Here is a 27,724-nt window from a genome sequence, read left to right on the forward strand (position 1 = left end):
TTTGCTAGTTTTTCAAGTGCCTTAACTCAAAACAGTCAAAATGCCAGAGCAGTGTATTCTGAAGAAGCGTATTCTGAATTCTATTATCAAATTATTTTACAGTCAAGAAAATTGCATGAGGTATAGGTACCATCATTATCCCCATTTATACTGATAAGGAAACAGTTTTAGAGAATTTAAATGATTTCATCAATGTCTTTTAGCTAATAAGTGCCAAAGCAAGACCAGAAAATCTAACAGAATCCATAAAGAACTCAGTCTTCAGTGTCATGCCTTTAAGCATTGGGTTTATATTTCGCACATAATAAAGGTGCTAAAGACTTTGATTTAGACAAGTTTTTTCATCAGTTTATCAAATGTTAGAATCCTTACTGTCAAGCACTATAAGGAAATTCTCTGATAGTAATGGAAAGCAAAATAAATCCCTAGTTTCAAGAAACTTACAGTTTAGTTGATTTGAAGGGGCAAAAATATAACAGGCTATTACAATACAGTGTGATAACTGATATAATAGGGATAAATTCAAGATACTAAAGGTGACATAAAGAAATATCTAATGTTTCCTTTTATTTATATATTTAATATATATTTTGGGGTGCTGTTCTAGGGATATAAACATAAATAAAACTTGCAAAGGTCTGTGCTCTTGGGGAACGTGTATTGGAGGTGGAATCAACAGTAAGCATAATAAATAAGTATATAGCATGTTTGAACGTGACAAGTGTTATGGAGGAAAGAAAAAGTAGGTAAGAGAAAGAGTAAGAATGCTGTGGTGTGATGGGTAGGTTGATTTTTGAGCAAAGATCAAGGAAGTTAATTATGCAGATATCTTAAGAGCCTTCCAAGTAGAGGGCTCAAGGCAAAAGCATGCCTGGTGTGTTCAGAGTAATGAACAAAGCCAAGTGTGACTGAAGTAGAGTGAGCTAGAAACCAGAGTAGGCGGATATGACAGAGATAATTGGGGCTTTACAGAGCGCCATAGGCACTTTAAAGAGCCATTGCAGGGCTTTCAGTAAATCTGGCTTATATTTTTAAAGGATCACTCCAGTTGCTATGTTGAGAATGGACTATAGGGAGGCACTGACCACCAGCTAGAAGGCTTTTAGAGTAATCTGATTGAAAGTAGTGGCTTAGATAAGGCTGGTAGTAGTTAAATTCTGGATGCTTTTAAGGTACACCGAGAAGGTTATTTGATGGATTGTTTGTGGGGTATGAGGAAAAGAGAAGACAAGATGACTTCCAAGATTTTTTGCTGAGCCGCTAGAAGGATGGTGTTGCCATCAATTGTGAGATGGGGATTGTTTTCATAAGGAGCAAGTTTGTGATGTAGTGGAAGACCAGGAGTTTGGTTTTAGACATGGTAGATATTCTGTGTTTAATAGATACATGCCAGTGGAGATTGTGGATTTTCCTGAGGAGTTATCATCTAAACTGAGGCTAAAGAATGAATTGATGGTGATTTATGATGAACATGAGAGCATTCTTTATACACTTAAATGAATTTTGGCTTTTTCTACTTTACATATTTACAAACTGGAACAACATCTAAACATCTAAAGAGTAGTAACATTTAAAAGTAACAAAATTGTTTGTCTTAGCAAAATTATTCTAAGTAGTTAAGTTTTCAGAATATTTCGGTAGCTGCTATATTCAGGAGTTGCACTGGGTGCTTTTACATATATTGATTCTCACCATTGTGCTGTAAGGTAAATTGTATTTCCATTTTACATTTGGAGAAACTGAGTCTGAAGGAGATTGACACATTAATATTAGGTGATGCATCTGGATTCAAATGTAGGTCTTTAGATTATATTTCCCATGCTTCTTATTTTTAAGTTAAAAATAGATATTTGGCAAAACTAATACAATTATGTAAAGTTTAAAAATAAAATAAAATTAAAAAAAAGGTATCCTTACTTTGCAAATTTTTAAACATTTGATTAAGGTCTCAAGGAGTTGTCTTGAAAGCATGAACTATTCTGTATTGTAGCATAATGATACCCTTGAGACATAGGGTTTGTAGATTCTTGGTCATGAAGTCAAATCAGTTGTTGGTCTTTTTTGAATTCTTATACAGCTTTCAGTATGCTATTACAGATACTGTCTCCATTCCTAGCCCATATTCCCAGTGCTTAATATGTGCTTAGAAATTTACAGCTGCTATCATCATCATCATCTTTATCCCTCTTCCTAGTATGCTGTGACCTTGGGAATCCCAAGCCTGTATGATCATTTGTAAATTATAAAACCTCAGAGATTAAGGGTACGTTGTCGTGTTGTTCAGTTGTGTCCGACTCTTTGCAGCACCATGGACTGCAGAGTGCCGGGCGGGCTTCACTGTCCTTCACTATCTCCCAGAGTTTGCTCAAACTCACATCCATTGAGTCGGTGATGCCATCCAACTATCTCATCCTCTGTCATCCCCTTCTCCTCCTGCCTGCAATCTTTTCCAGTTTCAGGGTCTTTTCTAATGAGTCAGCTTTTCACATCAGGTGGCCAAAGTATTGGAGCTATTGGGTATTGGAGTAAGGATATGAGGACTATGATTAATGAAGAATGAGTTTTAACTTATGTATTTTGTCTGATGGAAACCATCTTTGTTTCCTTCTCTTTATTGACTTTTCTGGGGAATTGAATTTGATAAATAGCTGTTATTTCTGACTGGAAAAGCAATATTCTCTGACATGCCAATGAGTATTTTCACTGTAAAAGTGAACATCAGTTCTACTTTGAAAGTGAATAGAAATATAATTGTTCATTGAAACAGATTCACTTAAGGTAATGATACCATAATTTAAAAATGTAAACCTTTTGCCTTTAGATCAAAATACAGGCTATTTCTTAAATTTATGTGAGCTAACACTGTTTACATTTACAATTCATTTTTAAAGACATACTTAAGAGCAAATCATTCAGATATGCTACAGGAAAGAAACATTTTAGCAAACATGTACATATTTTTAAAAGGTACCAATTAAGAAAAGAAAACCCTGCTGTGGATTAAAATAGCCTGTAAGTCTCAAAGGTCACTTTAAACATATACTAAGGACATAGGTAGAAAATTCACCTAGCCTTTGTATTTATGTTCTGTAAATATGTAATTTTATTCTAAGTGTGCTATGTATTTCTCCAGGTTTTATGCTACTTTCCAAAGGAGTACCATATATATTCATTCTTCCTATTCCTCTCTCTAAAGTCTTCCTTCTCTTTCGTCATTATACCTCAAATTCTGGCATCACCGACTCAATGGACATGGCTTTGGGTGGACTCCAGGAGTTGGTGATGGACAGGGAGGCCTGGTGTGCTGCGGTTCATGGGGTCACAAAGAGTTGGACATGACTGAGCGACTGAACTGAACTGAAGATCACTGTATTCATTAAATGAGATTTTTAAGTAAACAAAATTTTGGTTGGCCCCCAAACACCTTTTTTGTTATTACTAAGTTATCTGTATAATTTCATATTTTATTTACTTCTGTTCAAGACTAAATATATATATATCCTGTACATTTCTACTTAGACATAAATGTATTTGTATAGATGTTAGATGTATATTCCTCACCTTTTTAATCTTATTTTTTGTTTTGGATAGTATCTTTAATTTATTTGGGGAAAAAGAAAAATGATTGGTCAAATAGAAATAGAATATTCTGTTAAAAGTATCCTGCTGATCCTCTATGACCCACCTCCCAGAGTAATGGAAATAAAAGCAAAAATAAACAAATGGGCCCTAATTAAACTTAAAAGCCTTTGCACAACGAAGGAAACTATAAGCAAGGTGAAAAGACAGCCTTCAGAATGGAAGAAAATAATAGCAAATGAAGCAACTGACAAAGAATTAATCTCAAAAATATACAAGCAGCTCCTGCAGCTCAATTCCAGAAAAATAAATGACCCAATAAAAAATGGGCCAAAGAACTAAGCAGACATTTCTCCAAAGAAGACATACAGGTGGCTAGCAAACACATGAAAATATGCTCAGCATCACTCATTATCAGAAAAATGCAAATCAAAACCACAATGAGGTACCATCTCACGCCGGTCAGAATGGCTATCAAAAAGTCAACAAACAATAAATGCTGGAGAGGGTGCAAAGAAAAAGCAACCCTCTTACACTGTTGGTGGGAATGCAAAGTGGTACAGCCACTATGCTGAACCGCGTGGAGATTCCTTAAAAAAACTGGAAATAGAACTGCCATATGACCCAGCAATCCCACTGCTGGGCATACACACCAAGGAAACCAGAATTGAAAGAGACACGTGTACCCCAAAGTTCATCACAGCACTGTTTACAATAGCCAGGACGTGGAAGCAACCTAGATGTCCATCAGCAGATGAATGGATAAGAAAGCTGTGGTACATATACACAATGGAATATTACTCAGCTATTAAAAATAATGCATTTGAATCAGTTCCAATGAGGTTGATGAAACTGGAGCCTATTACACAGAGCGAAGGAAGTCAGAAAGAAAAACACTGATACAGTGTATTAACACATATATATGGAATTTAGAAAGATGGTAACAATGACCCTAAATGCGAGACAGCAAAAGAGACACAGGTGTAAAGAACAGACTTTTGGACTCTGTGGGAGAAGGCAAGGGCGGGATGATTTGAGAGAATAGCATTGAAACATGTATATTATCATATGTGAAATAGATCCCCACTCCAGGTTCGATGCATGAGACAGGGTACTCAGGGCTGGTGCACTGGGATGACCCTGAGGGATGTGATGGGGAGGGAGGTGGGAGGGGAGTTCAGGATGGGGAACACATGTACACCCATGGCTGATTCATGTGAATGTATGTCAAAAACCACCACAGTATTATAAAGTAATTCAGATCAGATCAGATCAGTCGCTCAGTCATGTCCGACTCTGCGACCCCATGAATCGCAGCACGCCAGGCCTCCCTGTCCATCACCAACTCCCGGAGTTCACTCAGACTCAGGTCCATCGAGTCAGTGATGCCATCCAGCCATCTCATCCTCTGTCGTCCCTTTCTCCTCTTGCCCCCAATCCCTCCCAGCATCAGAGTCTTTTCCAAAGAGTCAACTCTTCACATGAGGTGGCCAAAGTACTGGAGTTTCAGCTTTAGCATCATTCCTTCCAAAGAAATCCCAGGGCTGATCTCCTTCAGAATGGACTGGTTGAATCTCCTTGCAGTCCAAGGGACTCTCAAGAGTCTTCTCCAACACCACAGTTCAAAAGCATAAATTCTTTGGAGCTCAGCCTTCTTCACAGTCCAACTCTCACATCCATACATGACCACAGGAAAAAACCATAGCCTTTGTTGTGTAAAGTTTAAAAATAAAATAAAATTAAAAATAAAATAAAATATTCCCTAAAAAAAAACAAAAAAACAAAAAAACCATAGCCTTGACTAGACGAACCTTTGTTGGCAAAGTAATGTCTCTGCTTTTGAACATGCTATCTAGGTTGGTCATAACTTTCCTTCCAAGGAGTAAGCGTCTTTTAATTTCATGGCTGCAGTCCCCATCTGCAGTGATTTTGGAGCCCAGAAAAATAAAGTCTGACACTGTTTCCACTGTTTCCCCATCTATTTGCCATGAAGTGATGGGACCGGATACCATGATCTTCATTTTCTGAATGTTGAGCTTTAAGCCAACATTTTCACTCTCCTCTTTCACCTTTATCAAGAGGCTTTTTAGGTCCTCTTCACTTTCTGCCATACGGGTGGTGTCATCTGCATATCTGAGGTTATTGATATTTCTCCTGGCAATCTTGATTCCAGCTTGTGCTTCTTCCAGCCCAGCATTTCTCATGATGTACTCTGCATATAAGTTAAATAAACAGGGTGACAATATACAGCCTTGACATACTCCTTTTCCTAAAGTAATTAGCCTCCAATTAAAATAAATAAATTAAAAGTATCCTGCTTCCTATTTTTAGTAGTTATAAAACTAAGGCTATTACATCCTTGATTAATTGTAATGCTCAGAGAATGAATATTTGGATTATATTTTCCCTGGAATGCTTTCCTCTTAACAATTGTTATTGAAATTCTTGCATAATGTATATGTGCAAGTGTAAAATTGAGATTTTTTTGATGATTTGAAGATAACAGGGGGATTTTGGGTTCCGATTTGACAATTTCAGCTACTCCTAATCTCACTGAGGAAAATAAAGTACAGGCATTAAATAGGAGTCTTGATAATTTGAGCAACTACTCTTGTTTTGTAAACAGCATAATCAAATATTAAATGTGTAATAAATTTTAAAACACCAGAGATTGTTTTAAAAAGCAGGATGAAATTAATTGCTAAATGAGTGATATAAACAAATAAAATATACTATGAGTTGGTAATTAGAGACGATGATAGAATGACCAGAGAAGGCGCCTTTAAGGAAAAGGGCCCTAAGCTTCAGACATTGAAGAAGGACTTCAAACATTAATTGTGAAAACATTTTTATTGTGATATAGTTTATACACTGTGCAGTTCACCCATGTAATGTGTCTAATCCATTAGTTTTGAGTAAATTATATTATTACTTTTTTAAGTGGTGGTAAAAAAGATACCATAAAGTTGCAATTTTAATCCCTTTTATGTCTATAATTTGTTGTCATTAATTACATTCAAAATGTTGTGCAAACATCACCACTGTCTATTTTTAACACTTTTTCATAGCTCTAAACAGAAACTGTGTAACTGTTGAACACTAACTCTCCATTTCCCCCTACTCACTCCCCCTGGTAAAGTTCAATCTACTTTCTCTCTTGATGATTTGCCTATTATAGGTACTTCATATAGGTGAAATCACATATTTTTCCTATTGTGTCACGGGTTTTTTCACTCACTATAATATTTTCAAGGTCTGTACATGTTATAGCATGTGTCAGGACTCCATTGCTCTCTAATACTCAGTCTCATTATTTATGTAAATAACTATTTAGTATTATATATATAATACACATATCATATATATGTTGTCTGTTCATCTTTTGATTTTTAAGTCTCTTTGAATTTTTTCTTTTTTGGTATATATGTGCCTTGGAGAAGAATTGCTAGTTCATGTGGTAAATTTTATGTTTAGCTTTTTGAACAATTGGCAAACTGTTTTCCACAGCAATTGCCTTATCAAGCATTAGTTTTTCTTTTATTATACTGTAGATATACACTATGTAAAAAGTTAGGCTGAATGAATATTGTCTTCAGCAAATACCATATACTTTTTTAAAAAGGAAGAAGGACAAAAAGAAAGCCATGTGTTATGCATGAGAAAATGTGTATGTTTTATATAAAGACCTAACCCATAAAGTGAATTTAATAAAATAATTAAACCTTGCAGTTGTATGTTATCCCAACATTGTTATAATATTTTAAAAACATGGTCACCATATTTCTATTTCTCAATCCGAAGACATCTGCTATAAGTAGATAGGTACAGCTATTCCTTTGAGTAATTAGTGCAATTTAGTTTATTTCTGCCCAATTTTAAGATACTTATTTTTTAGTTGCCCTTTTTTGCATTATAAAGTAAAATCACCCTTAATTATATCTAACTGGAAGGTATTCCAAATGTATGCTACTTAGAGTTTTGCCAAGAGAATGCACTCATAGCAAACACCCTCTTCCAACAACACAAGAGAAGAGTCTACACATGGACATCACCAGATGGTCAATACCGAAATCAGACTGATTACACTCTTTGCGGCCAAAGATGGAGAAGCTGTGTACAGTCAGCAAAAACAAGACCGGGAGCTAACTGTGGCTCAGATCATGAACTCCTTATTGCCAAATGCAGAATTAAATTGAAGAAAGTAGGGAGAACTACTAGACCATTGAGGTATGAACTAAATCAAATCCCTTACAAATACACAATGGAAGTGACAAATAGATTCAATGGATTAGATCTGATAGAGTGCCTGATGAACTATGGATGGAGGTTCATGACATTATACAGGAGACAGGGATCAAAACCATCCCCAAGAAAAAGAAATGCAAAAAGGCAAAATGGTTATCCAAGGAGGCCTTACACATAGCTGAGAAAAGACGAGAAGTGCAAGGCAAAGGAAATAGGAAAAATATACCCATTTGAATGTACAGTTCTAAAGAGTAGCAAGGAGAGATAAGAAAGCCTTCGTCAGCGATCAATGCAAAGAAATAGAGGAAAACAATAGAATGAGAAAGACTAGAGATCTCTTCAAGAAAATGAGAGATACCAAGGGAACATTTCATGTAAAGATGGGCACAATAAAGGACAGCAATGGTATGGACCTAACAGAAGCAGAAATATTAAGAAGAGGTGGCAAGAATACACAGAAGAACTATACAAAAAAGATCTTCATGACCCAGATAACCATGATGGTGTGATCACTCACCTTGTGCCAGACATCCTGGAATGTGAAGTCAAATGGGCTTTAGAAAGCATCACTACAAATAAAGCTAGTGGAGGTGATGGAATTCCAGTTGAGCTATGTCAAATCCTAAAAGATGATGCTGTGAAAGTGCTGCACTCAATGTGCCAGCAAATTTGGAAAACTTAGCAGTGATCACAGGACTGGATAAGTTCAGTTTTCATTTCAGTCCCAAAGAAAGGCAATGCCAAAGAATGTTCAAACTGCCACACAATTGCACTCATCTCACATGCTAGCAAAGTAGTGCTCAAAATTCTCCAACTCAGGCCTCAACAGTACGTAAACTGTGAGATTCCAGATGTTCAATCTGGATTTAGAAACGGCAGAGGAACCAGAGATCAAATTGCCAACATCTGCTGGATCATCGAAAAAGCAAGGGACTGCTTCATTGACTATGCAAACCCTTTGTGTCGATCACAACAAAATGTGGAAAATTCTGAAAGAGACGGAAATACCAGACAACCTGACCTGCCTCTTGAGATGCAGGTCAAGAAGCAACAGTTAGAACTGGACATGGAACAACAGACTGGTTCCAAATGGGGAAAGGAGTACGTCAAGGCTGTATATTGTCACCCTGCTTATTTAATTTATATGCAGAGTACATCATGCGAAATGATGGGCTGGATGAAGCACAAGCTGGAATCAAGATTGCCAGGAGAAATATCAGTAACCTCAGATATGCATATGACACCACCCTTATGGCAGAAAGTGAAGAAGAAATAGTCTCTTGATTAAAGTGAAAGAGGAGAGTGGAAAAGTTGGCTTAAAATTCAACATTGAGAAAACTAAGATCATGGCATCCGGTCCCATCACTTCATGGCAAATAGATGGGGAAACAGTGGAAACAGTAAGAGACTTAATTTTTTGGGGCTCCAAAATCACTGCAGATGGTGACTGCAGCCAGGAAGTTTAAAGACGCTTGCTCCTTGGAAGAAAAGCTATGACCAACCTAGATAGCATATTAAAAAGCAGAGACATTACTTTGCCGACAAAGGCCCATCTAGGCAAAGCTATGGTTTTTCCAGTAGTTATGTATGGATATGAGAGTTGGACTATAAAGAAAGCTGAGTGCTGAAAAATTGATGCTTTTGAGCTGTAGCATTGGAGAAGACTCTTGAGAGTCCCCTGGTCTGCAAGGAAATCAAACCAGTCAATCCTAAAGGAAATCAGTCCTGAATATTTATTGGAAGGAATGATGCTGAAGCTGAAACTCCAGTACTTTGGCCACCTGATGCAAAGAACTGACTAGGTGGAAAATACCCTGATGCTGGAAGGATTGAAGGAGAGAGAAGAAGGGGACTGCAGAGGATGAGATGGTTGGATGACATCACCGACTCGATGATCATGAGTTTGAGTAAGCTCCGGGAGTTGGTGATGGGCAGGGATGCCTGGTGTCATGCAGTTCATGGAACTGCAAAGAGTTGTACACAGAAGAGTGACTGAACTGACTGACTGACTGATGGTATTTAGTCATTTTTATTTGTTTACTTCATATAGGCTATCGTTTCATATTTTATGTCTTAGACAAAAGACTAGAGTTATTTCAGTTGACATTTTAAAAAAATGACTCTTAAAAGTATAGTTTCTGAAATTCAGTTAGAGTTACTAAGGTAACATTTACGTATCTTTTCATAGTTCAATGAGAGACCACTAAGCCAAAAGATTATGTCACAGACTTGATGAGATCATATGACCCAGGAAATGGGAAGCAATGCTGAGATAGGGAAGCTTTTTGACCTAATTACAAATTTCCCTAGGAATGATATGTAACAACCACAAGGGGACATACAATAGTGAACTACAGTTGTGGACTCAATATGGAAATAGTAATAGCAGATATAATTGGTCATCCTGATAAGAATATTGTTTAGGATATAATAAAGTTAGTTTCTCATCAGAGGGTGTACATGTAAACATTTGATGCATAGGGAGTTTGAAACAATTTTAAGAATATTGACACAAGATAGATCATGGAATAATTTTATTTCCTTTGTTCAAACCTCTGAGGCAAATTCCTTAATATTGATTTGAGCTTAGAGAGTCTTTACACACCTAAGTAGGAAGCAAGAATAAGGTTGTAGAATGTCTAAATTATCAACAAAAGCTACACTTAGGGAGAAACCTTTAGGAAATAATTTTACACTTAGTTAAAACTCAAAATACAATGATAGTCTGTTGGTACAGAATTGTAGTAGACTTAAAACTTTGAATACTATACTGAAAATTCATTAGATAAACTATTTTAAATTTTTCTTAGTGTGACATTATTGAGCTACTAAGAAAGTAGAGAATTTAAAGGGATCAAAAACTATGTGAAATAGAAAATTTATGGAGGGGTATTAGAAGATATAACCATCAAATCAGAGAAATGAGGACAAATGAAAAGTTGATTGTTAGTGACAGCACTTAGAGTAGAATCAGGTGGGTTCAAAATCCGGATCATGACTAACAAGTACACGTCCGTCCCTCTTATGGGTCCTTAATAATTGTTGTTGACTTTGGAGTGATAGATTAAAGGAAATGTAGCCCTTATTGGTCATTTTTCTTCTTTAGAAACTGAAATAAACAGTTTAGGTACTTATTAACAAAAGAAGTTGCTGCTGCTGCTGCTAAGTCGCTTCAGTCGTGTCCAACTCTGTGCGACCCCATAGACGGCAGCCCACCAGGCTCCGCCGTCCCTCGGATTCTCCAGGCAAGAACACTGGAGTGGGTTGCCATTTCCTTCTCCAATGCATGAAAGTGAAAAGTGAAAGTGAAGTTACTCAGTCGTGTCCAACTCTTAGCGACCCCATGGGCTGTAGCCCACCAGGCTCCCCCAGCCATGGGATTTTCCAGGCAAGAGTACTGGAGTGGGGTGCCATTGCCTTCTCTGATTAACAAAAGTTATTCCTACATAAAAAATTTATAAGTAGTAAGGAGAGACTTTTTAAATCTTCAGTTTCTCATTATTTTAAACTGATTGGCAATTGGTGATAGATATTAATGCAGAATTCCTCATTTGTAAAACTGAAATAATAATGCCGGATCTCCCTACTTCAAGATTTGTCCTTAAGGTAAAAATTAGAATATATGTGCATACTTTTTTGAGTCAGTTATCAAGTTCTATATACGTTTCAATGATTATTATACATTTTCATTCAAAGCGTTTTGTTAAAGTCTTACATTCCAGGTTTTAAGGTTGTAAAGACGATAAGCAGTAGTCCCTGCTTCTCAACGATCTCACAGTGTGGTAAGAAGTGGTATATCAAAACGGAAAATTGCTGTATAGTACAGTGCTTTAATTAGGGACCGTATGAGAACAACTAGAACGAAGTACCTAAGACTTGCTCACTGAATTAGAATGGTTCCCCATAGTAGGTAATATATGAGATGAGACCTAGAATATGTATAGAAGTTTAACAGGGAATAAAGGAAGAACATTTGAGGGAAGTGAACACCAAGTACCAAATACCATGTGCCACGGATGCTTGGGAAACCATAGAGTATTGGGGAAATGGTGAGAAGTTTAGTTATTAATACTTAGTGTATGAGAAGAGAGTAAGATCAAAAATAAAGTCCCAGGCCTCATTAAGAAGAGCTTTTTTATGTCAGAGGACCTGGGATTTTATCATATATTTCATATGGAGATAATGAAAGATTTTTAAGTGGGAGTGTGGCAGGATCAGATTTTTATATTAAAAGATTACCATTAAAATAAATAGGATTGGAGAAGCAGAGGAACCTTTTATAAGGCTCTTGCAGTATTTCCAATAAGAACTGATTTAGTATTATACTAAGATGATGGTGGGAATAAAGAGAAAATTTTTAGGAATTAATAAGCAGAAAATAATATAATTTGTGGTTTAGAATCTCAGGCTTAGTTATCTCTATAAAATCCCTCTACTAGAAAAATCTGGGAATTCCCTGGTGGCTCAGATGGTAAAGCGTCTGCCTACAATGCGGAAGACCCCGGTTCAATCCCTGGGTTGGGAAGATCCCCTGAAGAAGGAAATGGCAACCCACTCCAGTACTCTTGCCTGGAAAATCCCATGGACGTAGGAGCCTTGTCAGCTACAGTTCATGGGGCCACAAAGAGTCAGACACGACTGAGCGACTTCACTTTCATTCTATACTTTCTTTCTTTTCATTATAAAAATCTAGCTAGTCACGTGACTATTGGAATTAAGTTGTGGAGCAAGTCTGGTAACTTATGAATTTATATGTTAGATAAACCTGTTGGTTCCTAAACTGAATGAATGTAACTTTAGGAATTTTAGTTTAAAAAAATTCCTTCTGTATCTATATCTATACATCTGTAGAGAGGGGGAGAGAGAGGGGACAGTGAGGAGGAGAAGTGAGATAGAGGGGAGAGAGGGAGAGATGCAAAGTTAACTAAATGGTTGCGTACCTGAATTTGATTGTCAAACATGAAAGGTCATACTAGGGACATTTCTATATTTAGTCTTGAATACAGAGGCTACAGTGAGAACACTGACTTTAAGATTTCAATAAAGAATATATTAAGTCATAAAAGCATTTTATGAACATGATATCCAAATGCTTTTTTAATATATCATCTTTATGGATGTATAGTTCGTATATCATACAATTCACCCATTTAAAATATGTAATTCTGTTTTAAGTGTATTCACAGGGTTGTCCACCATTACACAGTCAACTAAAACATTTTCATCATCCCCCAAAAGAAACCCAGTACCTATTAACAGTCACCTCCCATTGTTCCTCAGCATTCCCAACCCAAGGCAACTATGAATCTACTTTCTGTCTTAATGGATTTACCTTTCCAGGGCATTTCATATAAGTGGAATCACACAATATGTGGTCCTTTATGACTGGTTTCTCTCACTTAGTATAACATCTTCAAGCTTCTTCCATGTTGTAGCACATATCAATACTTCATTCTCTGGTCCCATCACTTCATGGCAAATAGATGGGGAAACAATGCAAACAGTGATAGACTTTATCTTCTTGAATTCCAAAATCACTGCAGATGGTGACTACAGCCATGAAATTAAAAGACACTGGCTCCTTGGAAGAAAAGCTATGACCAACCTAGACAGCATATTAAAAAGCAGAGACCAACAAAGGTCTGTCTAGTCAAAGCTATGGTTTTTCCAGTAGTCATATATGAATGTAAGAGTTTAACCTATCATAAAGAAGGCTGAGCACTGAAGAATTGATGTTTTTGAACTGTGGTGTTGGAGAAGACTCTTTGAGAGTCCCTTGGACTGTAAGGAGATCCAACCAGTCCATCCTAAAGGAAATCAGTCCTGAATATTCATTGGAAGGCCTGATGCTGAAGCTGAAACTGCAATACTTTGGCCACCTGATGCGAAGAACTGACTCCTTAGAAAGACCCCGATGCTGGGAAAGATTGAGAGCAGGAGAAGAAGGGGACTGCAGAGGATGAGATGGTTGGATGGCAGCATCAACTCAATGGACATGAATTTGAGCAACCTCCAGGTGTTGGTGATGGACAGGGGAGCCTGGTGTGCTGCAGTCCATGGGGTTGCAAAGAGTTGGATATGACTGAGCAACTGAACTGTATATTTCATTGCATACATATACCATATTTTATTTACCAGTTTATAGTCATTTGGATTATTTCCACATTTTGTACAAGGTTTTGTGTGGACATAATATTTTAATTTCTCTGGTGTGTATAATTAGGAAAAAAATTGCTGGGTCATCTGGTAACTCCCAAACATTCTAAACTTTTGAACATTTGAATGGAATATTCAGATGAGGATTTAACGTGCAGACAGTTTTGTAGTTTAAATAGGTATATATGGTTCTGTTGTTGTACTACATTTATTTTAGTAATCAGTGAGTTATTGGTGTGTGTGTGTGTGTGTGTGTGTGCATGTGTGTATGTGTGTGTGTTGGTCACTCAGTCATGTCCAACTCTTCAACCCGATGGATGGTTGCCCACCAAGCTACCCTGTCCATGGAATTCTTCAAGTAAGAATACTGTAGTGGGTTGCATTGCCCTCTCCAGGGGATCTTTCTGACCCAGGAATTGAACCTGTATCTCCTCTGTCTCCTTCCTGCATTGTAGTCAGATTCTTTACCCACTGAGCCATGGGGGAAGCCCAAGCTATTTATAAAGGAGATACTTAAAAAAAATGTTATGACTTTAATGTTTATTTTTAGAATGATCTTATTAATTGAATTGGTAATTTGTTTTACTTTGTAGAAATACTCAAGAAATTTGCTTATACTTGTATTTATTTTATCATTATATTTAACCGCTAAATGATATTTTCATTTTTTTTTTACTGGTCATGTTTGGGATATATATTTGGTGTTCTTTAGTTGCTAAGTTGTGTGTGATTCTTTTGCAACCTCATGGACTGTAACCTGCCATGCCTCTCTGTCTATAGGACTTCCCAGGCAGGAATACTGCAGTAAGTTGCCATTTCCTTCTCCAGAGGATCATCCCGACCCAAGGATCCTCCCTGCATCTCCTGATTGACAGGTGGATTCTTTACCACTGAGCCACCTGGGAAACCCAGGATGGGCTCAGAGCCTTGTATTATGAATAAGTAGTTAAATTCTCTCTGAGAATTACAAGGATCTTGAATCTTCCAAATGAAAAATTAGGAGTATTATTATGTTAATATATTGGCCTGTCAGTATATTAAGAAATGGACAAATTGTATGCAGTTCAGAATAATAAAAAATTAAGAGGAAAATAGAAGGATTATATTTGGAAGGTTGTTAGTGCCTAATTTGACTAAGTTTTGTAGCTAAGAGAATGGTGTAGGGAATTATTGTAATGGTTTGTGAACTTTTACAGATCATCAAAGACATAAAGGAGAAAACTTAATCTTTAAATTACCTAATAAAAAGAGTTATAGTCTAAAGAAAATTTTTTAAATAATTAAAATTTTAAAATTATGCATTATCTTCTCAGGAAAAAGCAGTTTATTATTTTGCTTATCTAAAAACTAACCTGAAAATGTCACTGTTATCTAAAAAAACTTTATAGTATTATTTAAAACTACAGTAATGAGAACATTCTTTTGAGAGGCAGATTGACAGGAGATACTCTAATATACTTCTTTGCCATCTATTCAGGTTTACCTGTGAAAGAAATCTGCTTGAAAATGAAAATGCTCTTGACATTTTAAACTTATTTTTACTCACATTGAATTTATGAAAGAGTATTGACTTTTAATGAGCTGTTCTCCCACTCTTATATATTTAATTTGAAGAAAATAAAGATATTTGCCTCTGAATTTTAGCTAAACACTTAAGAACAAAATACCAAGCAGGAAGTGTGCTAAGCATTCTCTTTACAACAGCTCTTTGAAGTAAGTGTAATTAATCCATTTTACTGATTCAGAAACTAAGACTCAACAGATGTACTGGCTATGTGTTGATTAAATAGTGAATTCATAAAGCAAATAGAGAGTAGTAAAAAGTCTGTGTAATTAACAGCTTCCTGGGTAAAAGCTAAAGTGCTCTGTAGTTCAAAGATGGGAAGTTGTAGCCTAGGATTAGTCAGATATAGCTTTATACAGCTTTATAGATAAAGTGATTCTTGGGCCTGTATTAGAAGGAATGTAGTATTTAGATTGTTGGAAGAGAAAACAATATGTAAATAACATAAGATGAGCAAAGAAGACAACACAACATTTGTTACAAAGTTTTCTGCCCATCTCAGTTGCAAGTAACAGTAACCCACACAAACGCAATTAAAAGGATACCTATTTGGAAAGCTACAGAGACATCTCAGGGAATATAGCACAATCAAAAAGACAGTCTAAGGAATAAGACCTGAGATTGGCCACACTCTTATCTCCCCTCTCTAAGGACCACTCAGCAATCTGCACATCTGTTCTTTCAACATTGTTTCCAACCCATGTTTCTTTAGCTTGTGTATCTTTAGGGCCACAGCCTTTATGACCTACCACTCAACAACAACTTCCCTTCCTTCTATTAGTTAAGACATATGTCAGGGAGAGTCTGATTAGATCATAGCATCTTTCAGAGGCATCTAACACATAGATTTCCAGTCAGACATTATCTCCTTGGTTCATATCTGGTTCAGACAGCCTTGACCACAGGAGTGGGGTCATAGACTGTTGAGCATCAGGATGACCTCAATAGCAAGAAATCCTGTCTGGTAATTAGATGGTCTGTGTAGAGGAAGCATGAGGGAAACACAGGGAAATCTGAATGGGGCATGGACCTCCTACTTCCTGGGTGGGGATGAAGAGTGGAAAACTGTCATCATATAAAAATTACTTGAAGGCAAAGATGTTTTTCTTCCTGATTATTTAGTCTATCAGTGATGTTATCTCTCTCCAAAATCTTAAGCTTCCCCACTCTCTCCCTGCCCACCACTCTCATAATCCTAGCTCTTCTTTCCCACTACTTCTTTATTAATCTGATCATAAAGATAGGGAGGAATTGGACAAAAGTCTTCTGCTATCTTGAGGTTAAGAGAAAACAACAATGCATGTTCTATTGTCTAACACAGGTTGAAGACATAGACATTTTATGTGGTAAGTGAGAATGTAGATTTAAAATTTTTTCTTCCATATTTTAAAAATATTTTCTGAAGTTAGTAAAGTTAGCACTTATATTCTTATTTACTAGAGTAAAATTTGCAGTCATTTAGATTTGGATTAAATTATGGTGAGAATAGTGTGAAATGAAAATCTTAAAATGAAAATTATTAGATGGTGAACTCTTACAAGGGAAAGATTATGATTTATTCACTTTTATATTCTAGCAACTACACCATTCGGAGAAGGCAATGGCAACCCACTCTAGTACTCTTGCCTGGAAAATCCCATGGACAGAGGAGCCTGGTAGGCAGCAGTCCAGGGGTCGATAGGAGTCGGACTCGACTGAGCTACTTCACTTTCACTTTTTACTTTCATGCATTGGAGAAGGAAATGGCAACTCACTCCAGTGTTCTTGCCTGGAGAATCCCAGGGACAGGGTAGCCAGGTGGGCTGCCGTCTATGGGGTCGCACAGAGTCAGACACGACTGAAGCGACTTAGCAGCAGCAGCAGCAGCTACACCATTATACAATTTTGAAGTACATGATCAATAGTAGTTGTTAAATGAATTAGCAGTAGATGAGTTATAAGAGGCAGCGAATGATGAATCCTTCATGTAAAATAATTTTTCCTTGAAATTTTACTAGGATTCTCGAATTTCTCATTGTCTTTAATTTCAATAGTATTAATTTTTAATGTATGTCTTCTTTGATTAAAATTTATATGTAGTTTTGAATACTCATCTCTTTCCCCTACTTTACTGCAATATGAGATACTACCACGTGGTCTCTGTAGATATTAAAATTTACAAGTATAGATGAAACATAAATATAATCCCTGGAGAATAATTAAACATACATAAATACATGGGCTTCCCTGATGGCTCAGCGGGTAAATAATCCTCTTGCAATGCAGGAGACATAGGAGATGTGGGTTCTATCCCTGGGTTGGGACGATCCACTGGAGAAGGAAAAGGCAACCCTCTCCTGTGTTCTTGCCTGGGAAATCCCATGAACAGAGGAGCCTTGTAGGCTACAGTTCATGGGGTCACAAGGAGTCGGATGACTGAGCACATGATACATCCTGTATATAATAAAACAATTATAAATCTGTGCTTAGAATTGGACTCTAGGCTGGCAGTTTATTTACAGGAGCATTTTACTTTTTCATACTAAATGTTTTTATATTTCCCTGAATATGAGAAAATGTGTAGCTTTTAATATAGCTTTACCTAATCATTAACAAAAGAAAGAATACATGTGGTATCTTTCCATTGCATATCTAACTTATTTTCCTATATGACTGTTTGCTCATCTACATACGTGGCCCTCAACAGACCACTTCATTTCCTGAGTTTATACCATCTTTCAATACTTGCTATCACTGTGACAGTCACATAGCTCAATTTCTTGTAAGTAAGAATCTGTTTAACTTAGCTTTGATTAGATTTCTGCCTTTGGTTCAACCTATTAGACTGTGAAACCTTGAGATAGACTACTTAACCTAATTAACTGCTTTGTTACATACCAAACACCTAGCCTCCTTCGTGGTTTAATACATACTGTCTGTAAAGGTTGAACATAGGATGTTTTCATAAATGGTTAAACTTTATATAATTGATGTCATGTCACATAGCATCTGGGTAAAAGAACTTTGATCTATTTTTAATTAGCTGAGTATGCAGAGTAGAAGACTGGTATTTAGGTGACATCCCAAGGGCCTGGTAATACAATGACCCATATTTCTTTGTCATGGACTGGTAAAGTAAGAATATACATTCCTAGGTCCTAAAGGAATTCTAAGAATTTTGTATAACTACTCTCACTTTAATGGGCTGTTTACCAGAAGCAGGGATTCTGCTAGTGGAGTAGTACACACACAAGCATACGCTGTAGTGTATATATAGTGATAATCATCCCCATATAGCAGCTAGTATGACTAGGGATTATAAAACCCTTCTGTGCTTGCCTATAAAAGCCCTACTTTACTGGGAAGCCAAATAGATCAATGTTTTTCAAGCTTCTTTGACAATGACCCAGAGTATTTCATTTTTATAACCCTGTGTGTGGATTTCATGACCCTCTAGATGGGTTATTACTCACAGTTTTGAAAATAGGAGCTGGGACTAAAGAATTCAGTAAATAGAAATGACTGAATTTTAGGATTGGTAGCCAGTGTTTCCTATGTATTATTTATCTTTTCTTCTCCCACTGGGGTAGTGGGTTCTTCTGAAATTCTGATATAAGGTCTATTATAAAGAGTAGTGATTCACCGAGTCTTGAGCATCTTTTCCAACTCTTGAAAGACCCTACCTGTACAGGGCGTCGTCATTGTCAGTGGAGGGGCAAAGGCAAACCCAGGCAAAGAAACCCTGTATCTACTTCTCTTCTGTGAAGCCGCTTCTTTTTTTTTCTGCTAGATACTGTCTGTCCAACTAAACACATTGAGAACTTTTATCAGGTATATGTGTATGTCCTCTTCTGCTAATAATAACTGAACCTACAAATGTTGCAGACAGTACAATACTCTTGTGAATTGTGTTAGGGATATTTTAATGGAGACATTTAAGAAGTAATAATAAGATGTAACAAGAGAGTTTTTTGAGTTTACCTTCTAAGTGAATAGTTCAAGCTTTCAAGTGAATAGTTTATGAATAGCTCAGCTCCATTTTAAGTAATCTCAGTGATTTTAATGATATTTCCAGTATTTTGTAATATGCTCTCTAAAGAAACCATGATAGCATAATAATAGTTTTAATTTCTTCATGGAGGTAACTGCTGACCCAGATAACTCCTTGCCTACCAACCTTCCTATAGAAAACTCCAATGAGGTAACATCTGCCCTAAAGCTGCCAACTCATGCTTTAAAAGTTTTAACATCTGTAGTTAAATATGAAGTAGGCTACTCAATATGAAGTAGGCTACCTTACTAACCTAGATTTCAGTGTCTGAGGGAAGAGTATCATTTAGACAAATGCTGTACAACAGGAGTTTTTATAATGAAAATGTGCTATCTGCTGACCACTTTTAATAACTAGTGTGACTTAAATTTTATTTAGTTTTAATTAATATAATATTAGTTATCTGTGTGTGGTTGGCTGAATGAGTGAGTGAGTGAAAATTGCTCAGTTGTGTCCAACTCTTTGTGACCCCATGGACTGTAGCCCACCAGGATATTCTGTCCATGGAATTCTTCAGGCAAGAATACAGGAGTGAGTTGCTATTTCCTTCTCTAGGGGACCTTCCCGACCCAGGGATCAAACCCGGGTCTCCTGCATTGTAGGCAGATTCTTTACCATCTGAGCCACCAGGGAAGCCCTCAGTTTATGTGTGTGTGTGTGTGTACACACACACTGTATTGTAATCAGATTCAAGACCTTATAGACAATTCTGTGCCATTATTAGATACACAATTTTAAGAGCCATCCCAGTCACAAGGGCACTAAAATTTTTATATATCTGCTGCTGCTGCTAAGTCGCTTCAGTTGTGTCCGACTCTGTGCGACCCCATAGACGGAAGCCCACCAGGTTCCCCTGTCCCTGGGATTTTCCAGGCGGATGTACCTAATTATTTTGCTTTTAAGACTCAGAAGTATCTGGCCATTACCAGTGCTCAAATTAATAAATTTCAATTTAAATATATTTGAATCTTCATTTGTCAACCAGTTATTCTGAGTAAGGAAGGGATAAATTGTTTTCTGTACATTTTTAGTCATTTTTGAAAACAATTTATAAAGCCTGTAAGGAACATGTACTTTTGCCTTGAATAGGATACAATAGAAACTTGAAGCCAGACTTCTCAAATAGGCTTTTCCTTAACTACACAAACTAGAAGAGCTTGTAGCTCTGATCTACATAGCTAGTGACTTCCAAACTATTGTAGGACTCCCTATTTTCTACATTTTGCCTTAGACATTTAAAACCCAGAAAAGGGGGAGACATTTTAAAAAGAATTTTCCATTTCCCTTGAAATAGACTTAATCTGTGAAAATTTATCTTACACCTATCAGTTCAGTTCAGTTCAGTCGCTCAGTTGTGTCTGACTCTTTGCGACCCCATGAATCGCAGCACACCAGGCCTTCCTGTCCATCACCAACTCCCGGAGTTCACCCAGACTCACATCCATAGAGTCAGTGATGCCATCCAGCCATCTCATCCTCTGTCATCCCCTTCTCCTCCTGCCCCCAATCCCTCCCATCATCAGAGTCTTTTCCAATGAGTCAGCTCTTCGCATGAGGTGGCCAAAGTACTGGAGTTTCAGCTTTAGCATCATTCCTTCCAAAGAAATCCCAGGGCTGATCTCCTTCAGAATGGACTGGTTGGATCTCCTTGCAGTCCAAGGGACTCTCAAGAGTAAAAATCCCTTAAATTGAGTTAGAATTAATCCACAATTTAGAATGGTTTTTAGTGATTCTAAGTACCTATGTTCTTTTTAAAGTTTTCATTTCTGTGAAGGAGCACCAGATAATTCAAGTATGATTATTGTGATTGACTAATGGCTACTATATTGGACTGTGGTAATATAGTAGCCACTGCTGCTGCTGCTAAGTCACTTCAGTTGTGTCCGACTCTGTGCGACCCCATAGACAGCAGCCCACCAGGCTCCCCCATCCCTGGGATTCTCCAGGCAAGAATACTCAAGTGGGTTGCCATTTCCTTCTCCAATGCATGAAAGTGAAAAGCGAAAGTGAAGTCGCTCAGTCGTGTCCAACTCTTTGCCACCCCATGGACTGTAGCCTGCCAGGTTCCTCCATCCATGGGATTTTCCAGGCAAGAGTACATTAGCTAATGGCTACTGTATTGGACCGTGCAGATTTAGACATTGCTTTGAGACATTGCTCTTTGGTTTATCAAAATTGCTTGTCTAGTTAAATGATGTCCATAAAAATTGGAATGAAATGTAAAGACTTGATTTTTTAAATCGAGTTAAAGATATAACCACATACAGAAGAACTATTTAAGGTGATTTTAGATATTATAATTTGACTGTATATCCCTAGTGGACCAAAATTACTGTGGCTTCAGTGGCCATATTCTTATATTAGTTTTGATATTGTTATTCTGAAGCTATTGCTTGTATGTCATAAATCAAATGAGTAATTCTGTGTTGCATGCTGAAAGTGTCAAGGACTGAGATTTTGGGTACAAGAACCAAAGATTTTACATGAAAAGCATGAGATGCCAATGTAAAAATTGTTAAGGTACAATAAAATCTTATAGTCCTAAGTTTAAATTGAAAGTATTTGTAACAAAGTATTCTTTGTTGTAAAAGAATAAAATACAACTAAAACATTTTTTTTTTCTATCTTCCAGGCCTGTAACTTAATTTCGTATACTCACAAGAACTGAAATCTTTGTTGAGGCTTACACTCTTCCATTTTCACTCCCCATAGTTATGTACATAGTCTTGATCTCTTATAACGTCTGATCCCTTATTTTATTTTTAATCTTTTGACCCTCTTTACCCATTTCCTTCTCCCCTCCACACCCATTACCTCTGGAAACCACCAGTCTATGTCTGTATCTATGAACTTGGTTTTGTTTTGTTTTTGAGATTTCACATGTAAGAGAGACAATATAGTATTTGTCTTTCTTTGACTAATTTCACTTAGCCTAATGCCCTCAAGGTTTATACATGATGTTACAAATGTCCAGATTTCATTTTTCTTATGGCCAAATAGCATTCCATTATATATTTATATATTACAATATTTCTTTATACATTCATCTCTCAATGGACACTTAGAATTTTCCCATATCTTGGTTATTTTAAATAGTGCCACAATGACCATGGGAGTTCATATGTCTTTTCAAGTTAGAGTTTCCATTTTCTTAGGATAAGCACCCAGAAATAGGATTACTAGATCATATGGTACTTCTATTCTTAAGTTTTTGAGGAGCTTCCGTGGTGTTTTCCATAGTGATTGCTCCAATTTACGTTACCAGCAGTCCATATCCTTGCCAACACTGATTATTTCTTGCCTTTTTGATAATAGGCATTTAAACAGATAGAATTTAATATCTCATTGTAGTTTTAATTTGCATTTCCATGATGATTAATGATGTTGAGCATCTTTTCATCCAACTGTTGGCCATCTGTGTCTTTGGAAAAATGTTTGTTTAGATCTTATGCCCACTTTTTAATTGGACTTTTTCTTTTTTTTATTGAATTCTGAGTTCTTTATATAATGTGAATTTTAGCTCCTCATCAGATATATGATTTGCAAATATTTTCTCCCATTTAGTATATTGCTATTTTATTTTGTTAAAGGTTTCCATTGTTGTACCGAAGGGCAGTTAGTTTGAGGTAATCTGGCCTGTTTTGGCTTTTGTTCCTTTTGCTTTTGGTATCAGATTTAAAATTCATCAAGGCCAGTGTCAAGGAGGTTACTGCCTCTGTTTTCTTCTAGAGATTTATGGTTTCAGATTTTACATTCAAGTCTTTAATCCATTTTGGGTAAATTTTTGTGCATGGTATAATGTGGTAGTCCACTGCATATGGCTGTCTAGTTTTCCCAACACCATACTTTGAAGAGTGTCTTTTCCCCATTTTATATTCTTGGCTCCATTGTCATAAATTTGTTGACCGAAGGGTCTTTGGGTTTATTACTAGGTCAGTTCTGTTCCATTGGTCACTGTGTCTATTTTTTTTTTTTTTTGCCAATACCATGTTGTTTTAATTACTGTAGCTTTGTAATTAAGTTTGAAATCAAGTAGCATGATGCCTCCAACTTTTTTATTCTTTCTCAAGATTGCTCGTGGCTATTCAGAGTCTTTTGTGTTACATTTTACAGTTGTTTCTTCTATTTCTGTGAAAAATGCCATAGAAATTTTGGTAGAGGTTATATTTAATCTGTAGCTTGCTTTGGTTAGTATGGACATTTTAACAATATTAATTCTTCCAATCCATGAGCACAGAATATTTTCTCATTTTTTTGTGTGTGTTTTTTAATTTCTTTCTGTAATGTCTTTTTTTTTTTTTTTTTTTTTTTTAGACACATGAACCAACAATTTTATTTCAAAGCCCTTAATGGGACTATTGAGCAGAACTACCTGCCTAATTAACAGGTTATGAAAAACATGGTATTCTAAAACATTTGTGATGCTAATTATGAGACTATTTACAAAAGTATCTGAAAATGGTTTAGGTGTAAGGAGATAAGCCTTTATTCTAATTATAAATTTTTTTTCCTGTGATACCGTTTTCTAAGATGATAGTACCGCTGTTGACGTTTAGTTCCCCCGGTGTTTTTGTTTTATTGAAACAACTTGATGGAAACCTAATAGCTCTTTCGAAACACTCTTTAAGTTTTAGTGTACACGTCTTTCATTTCCTTGGTTAAATTTATTCATAGGTATTTTATGCTTTTTGATACACTTGTATATGGAATGCTTCCTTAAATTTCTTTTTTCGATAGTTTGTTATTAGTTTATAGAAACACAACAGATTTTTGTGTATTAATCATATCCTGCAACTTCACTGAATTGATTTATTAGTTCTAACAGTTTTTTAAAAAATATTTATCTATTGATTGATTTTTGACTCTCCTGGGTCTTCATTGCTGTGCAAGGGCTTTCTCTAGTTCAGGTGTGAGGGTTTCTTATTGTGGTGGCTTTTCTTGTTGTCGAGCACGGACTCTTGGCACTCTAGCTTCAGTTGTTGAGGCTTGTAGGGTCCAGAACACCGTCTCAATTGCCACTTGGCATGTGGGATCTTCCTGGACCAGGGATGGAACTGGTGTCTCTTGCATTGCATGGCAGATTCTTAACCACTGGACCACCAGGGAAGCCCTTGTTTGTTTTTGATGGAATCTTTAGGTTTTTCTCATGTAGTATTGTATCATCTGCAAATGCTAACAGTTTTATATCTTCTTTTCCAATTTGGATTCCTTGTACTTTTTTCCTTATCTCATTGCTGTGGCAAGGACTGACAATACACTATGGTAAATAAAAGTGGTTAGACTGGGCATCCTTATGTTCTTGATCTTAGAGGAAACACTTTCAGCTTTTCACCATTGAGTATGATATTAGCTGTGGGCTTGTTAATATGGTCTTTGTTATGTTCTTTCTATACCCATTTTGATGAATTTTTTTATAGTAAATGGATGCTGAATTTTGTCAAATGCTTTTTCTGCATTAATTGATATGATCATATGATTTTTATCTTTCATTCTGTTACTGTGCTGTATCACATTGACTGATTTGCTGATATTCAGCCAGCCTTGCATTCCTGGAATAAATGCCATTTGCTTATGGTGTATGATTCTTCCAATGTATTTTAAATTCATTTTGCTGATATTTTGTTCAGGATTTTCGTATATGTGTTCATTAGAGTTATTGGTCTATAATTTGTTTTTCTTGTGGTGATCCTTGTCTGCTTTTGGTTTCAAGGTAATGCTGGCCTTGGAAAATGAATTTACAAGAGTTCCTTCGTCTATGGTTTGGAAGAGTTTGAGAAGGTTTGATGTTAATTCTTCTTTGAATGTTTTGTAGAATTCACCAGTAAAGCTGTCTGGTACTGGACTTTTGCTTTTTGGAAGGGTTTTGATTGATGACTCATTCAGTCTCCTTGCTAGTAATTGGTCTGTACGATTTTCTGTTTTATCATAATTCAATCTGGGAAGGTTGCATGTTTTTAGGAACTTATTCATTTCTTCTAGACTGGTTGTTCAATTTGTTGTTTCATTCTTGTAGTAATCTCTTTTAGTCCCTTGTATTTCTGTGGTGTTAGTTGTAGTGTCTCTTTCATTTCTATCGTATTTGTTTGAATCTTCTTTTTTTTTTTTTCTTTGTCAGTCTAGCTAAAGGGTTGACCGTTTTATCTTTTTTTTTTGGCCACATGCACAGCTTGTGAGGTCTTAGTTCTTTGACCAGGGATTGAACCCTGGCACCCTGCAGTGGAAATACAGAGTCCTAAGCACTGGTGGCATGCTGCGATTCATGGGGTCGCAGAGTCAGACACGACTGAGCGACTGAACTGAACTGAACTGAAGCACTGGGCTACCAAGGAATTCTCATTCTGTGTATCTTCTTTAAAGAAACAACCTTTTGATTCATCTTTCCTCTTGTTTATTTACTATTTCATTTATTTCTACTCTAATCTTTTCTCCTTCTTCTACTAACTTTGGGCTTTGTTCATTCTTCTTTTTCTGGTTCCATCAGGTATAAAATTCGGTTGTTTATTTGAGACTGGTTTATTGAAGCAGGCATTTAGTACTGTGAATTTCCCTTTTAGAACCAGTTTTGCTGCATTCCATAAATTTTGGTATGTTATATTTTCATTTTCCTTTGTCTCAGGGTATTTTTTTATTTCTCTTTTGATGCATTGGTTGGTCAGTAGTGTATTTTTTGATGTCATATTTGTGAATTTTCAAAATGTCCTGGTGTTTTCCAGTTTCATACCATCATGGCTGGAAAAGTTGTACAATATGATTTCAGTCTTCTTAAATTTATTAAGACTTATTTTGTCATCTAATATATGATCTATCTTAGAGAATGTTGCATGTGCATTTATTAAGCATATGTATACTGTTGCTTTTGGATGAATGTTCTATAAATATTTGTTAACCCACCTGGTTTAATGTGTCATTTAAGGGCTGTGTTTCCTTATTACTTTTCTGTGTCAATGATCTATCCAATGATATAAGTGATATTAAAGTCCTTTACTAGACTGGGACACCTTCCTGAAGATGCTGGTGCTCTGGACCATAGCAAAGGGAAAGTCCAAAGATGGAGACTGCATCCTTGGTTAGTGTTCCAGCTCTCTCCTAAATGTGTGTTAAATTGGATGCCTGCCCTTCAGGCTGAGTTTTTCTTTACCTATTTTTTAAATAACTTATTTAATTCTTTATTTTTGGTTGCACTGCATCTTCATTGCTGCACACAGGCTTTCTCTAGGTGTGGCAAGCGAGGGCTGCTCTTTGTTGCAGTGCGTGGGCTTCTCATTGCGGTGGCTTCTCTTGTTGCAGAGCACAGGCTCTAACTGCATGGGCTTCATTAGTTGCAGCATATAGGCTCTAGGGCTCAGGGGCTTCAGGAGTTGTGGCATTCAAGCTCAGTAGTCATGGCTCAGAAGCCCCTAGAGCATGTGGGCTCAGAAGTAGTGGAACACAGGCTCAGTTGCTGCATGGCATGTGGAATCCTCCTGGACCAGGGATTCAACCCGTGTCCCCTGCATTGGCAAGTAGATTCTTAACTACTGTACCACTAGGGAAGTTCTGAGTTTTTAATATAAGCAGGAAAGCCTCCTTCATTTTTTAAGTCTGGAAACCATAGACTGTCTCTTAGCTGGGCCCTGGGGTTCAAGCACATGGCCTCTTTGAGAGGGCTTTCCCAGATCTCTATAGTCTTGTGGGTCTCAAGATAGGAACACCAATGGTTTTCAAAGTTTGATTTTTTTTTTTTTTTAGGGATTAATCTCTCAAGTGTGTGGGATGCTCACTGTGGGCTTCAAAACCTCAGCTGCTCAAGAAGAAACTCCAGGTTTTGAGTACCTTCTCCATTATGGGTTGCTGCACCACTAGTGGGGCTTATGGTGGGATTGCATCCCAGCCTCTTGCACCCACTTTGATATGGTTTTCTTGTTTACCCACTGTGTAGTCATCATTCACCCAGGCCATGGGGCTTATTTGACAGGAAATTCTTGTATATAAAGCTGTAGACTTACTGTGTCTGAGGGAGGAGGTGAGTTTGGGATTTTCTTATGTCACCATTTAGAACTGAGACTTCTGTTTACCATTTTGAAAAGATTTATAATCTTGCAATAACAAGCCTGTAAAAATCTTTTTAAAAAATTTAACTGTCATTAATACTAGCACATTGTAAATCATTC

The 27,724-nt window shown here is 36.7% G+C and overlaps 1 protein-coding gene across 6 annotated transcripts in view; it reads left to right on the plus strand.

Annotated features, from left to right (window-relative positions):
• The window catches only part of BAZ2B (bromodomain adjacent to zinc finger domain 2B), a 420,528-nt gene that overhangs the window by 217,301 nt on the left and 175,503 nt on the right, over positions 1-27,724 (plus strand). The gene's annotated exons all lie outside the window — the stretch shown is intronic.

The sequence above is a fragment of the Bubalus kerabau genome, chromosome 3 (genome assembly GCF_029407905.1).
Source record: "Bubalus kerabau isolate K-KA32 ecotype Philippines breed swamp buffalo chromosome 3, PCC_UOA_SB_1v2, whole genome shotgun sequence".
Classification (NCBI taxonomy): domain Eukaryota; kingdom Metazoa; phylum Chordata; class Mammalia; order Artiodactyla; family Bovidae; genus Bubalus; species Bubalus kerabau.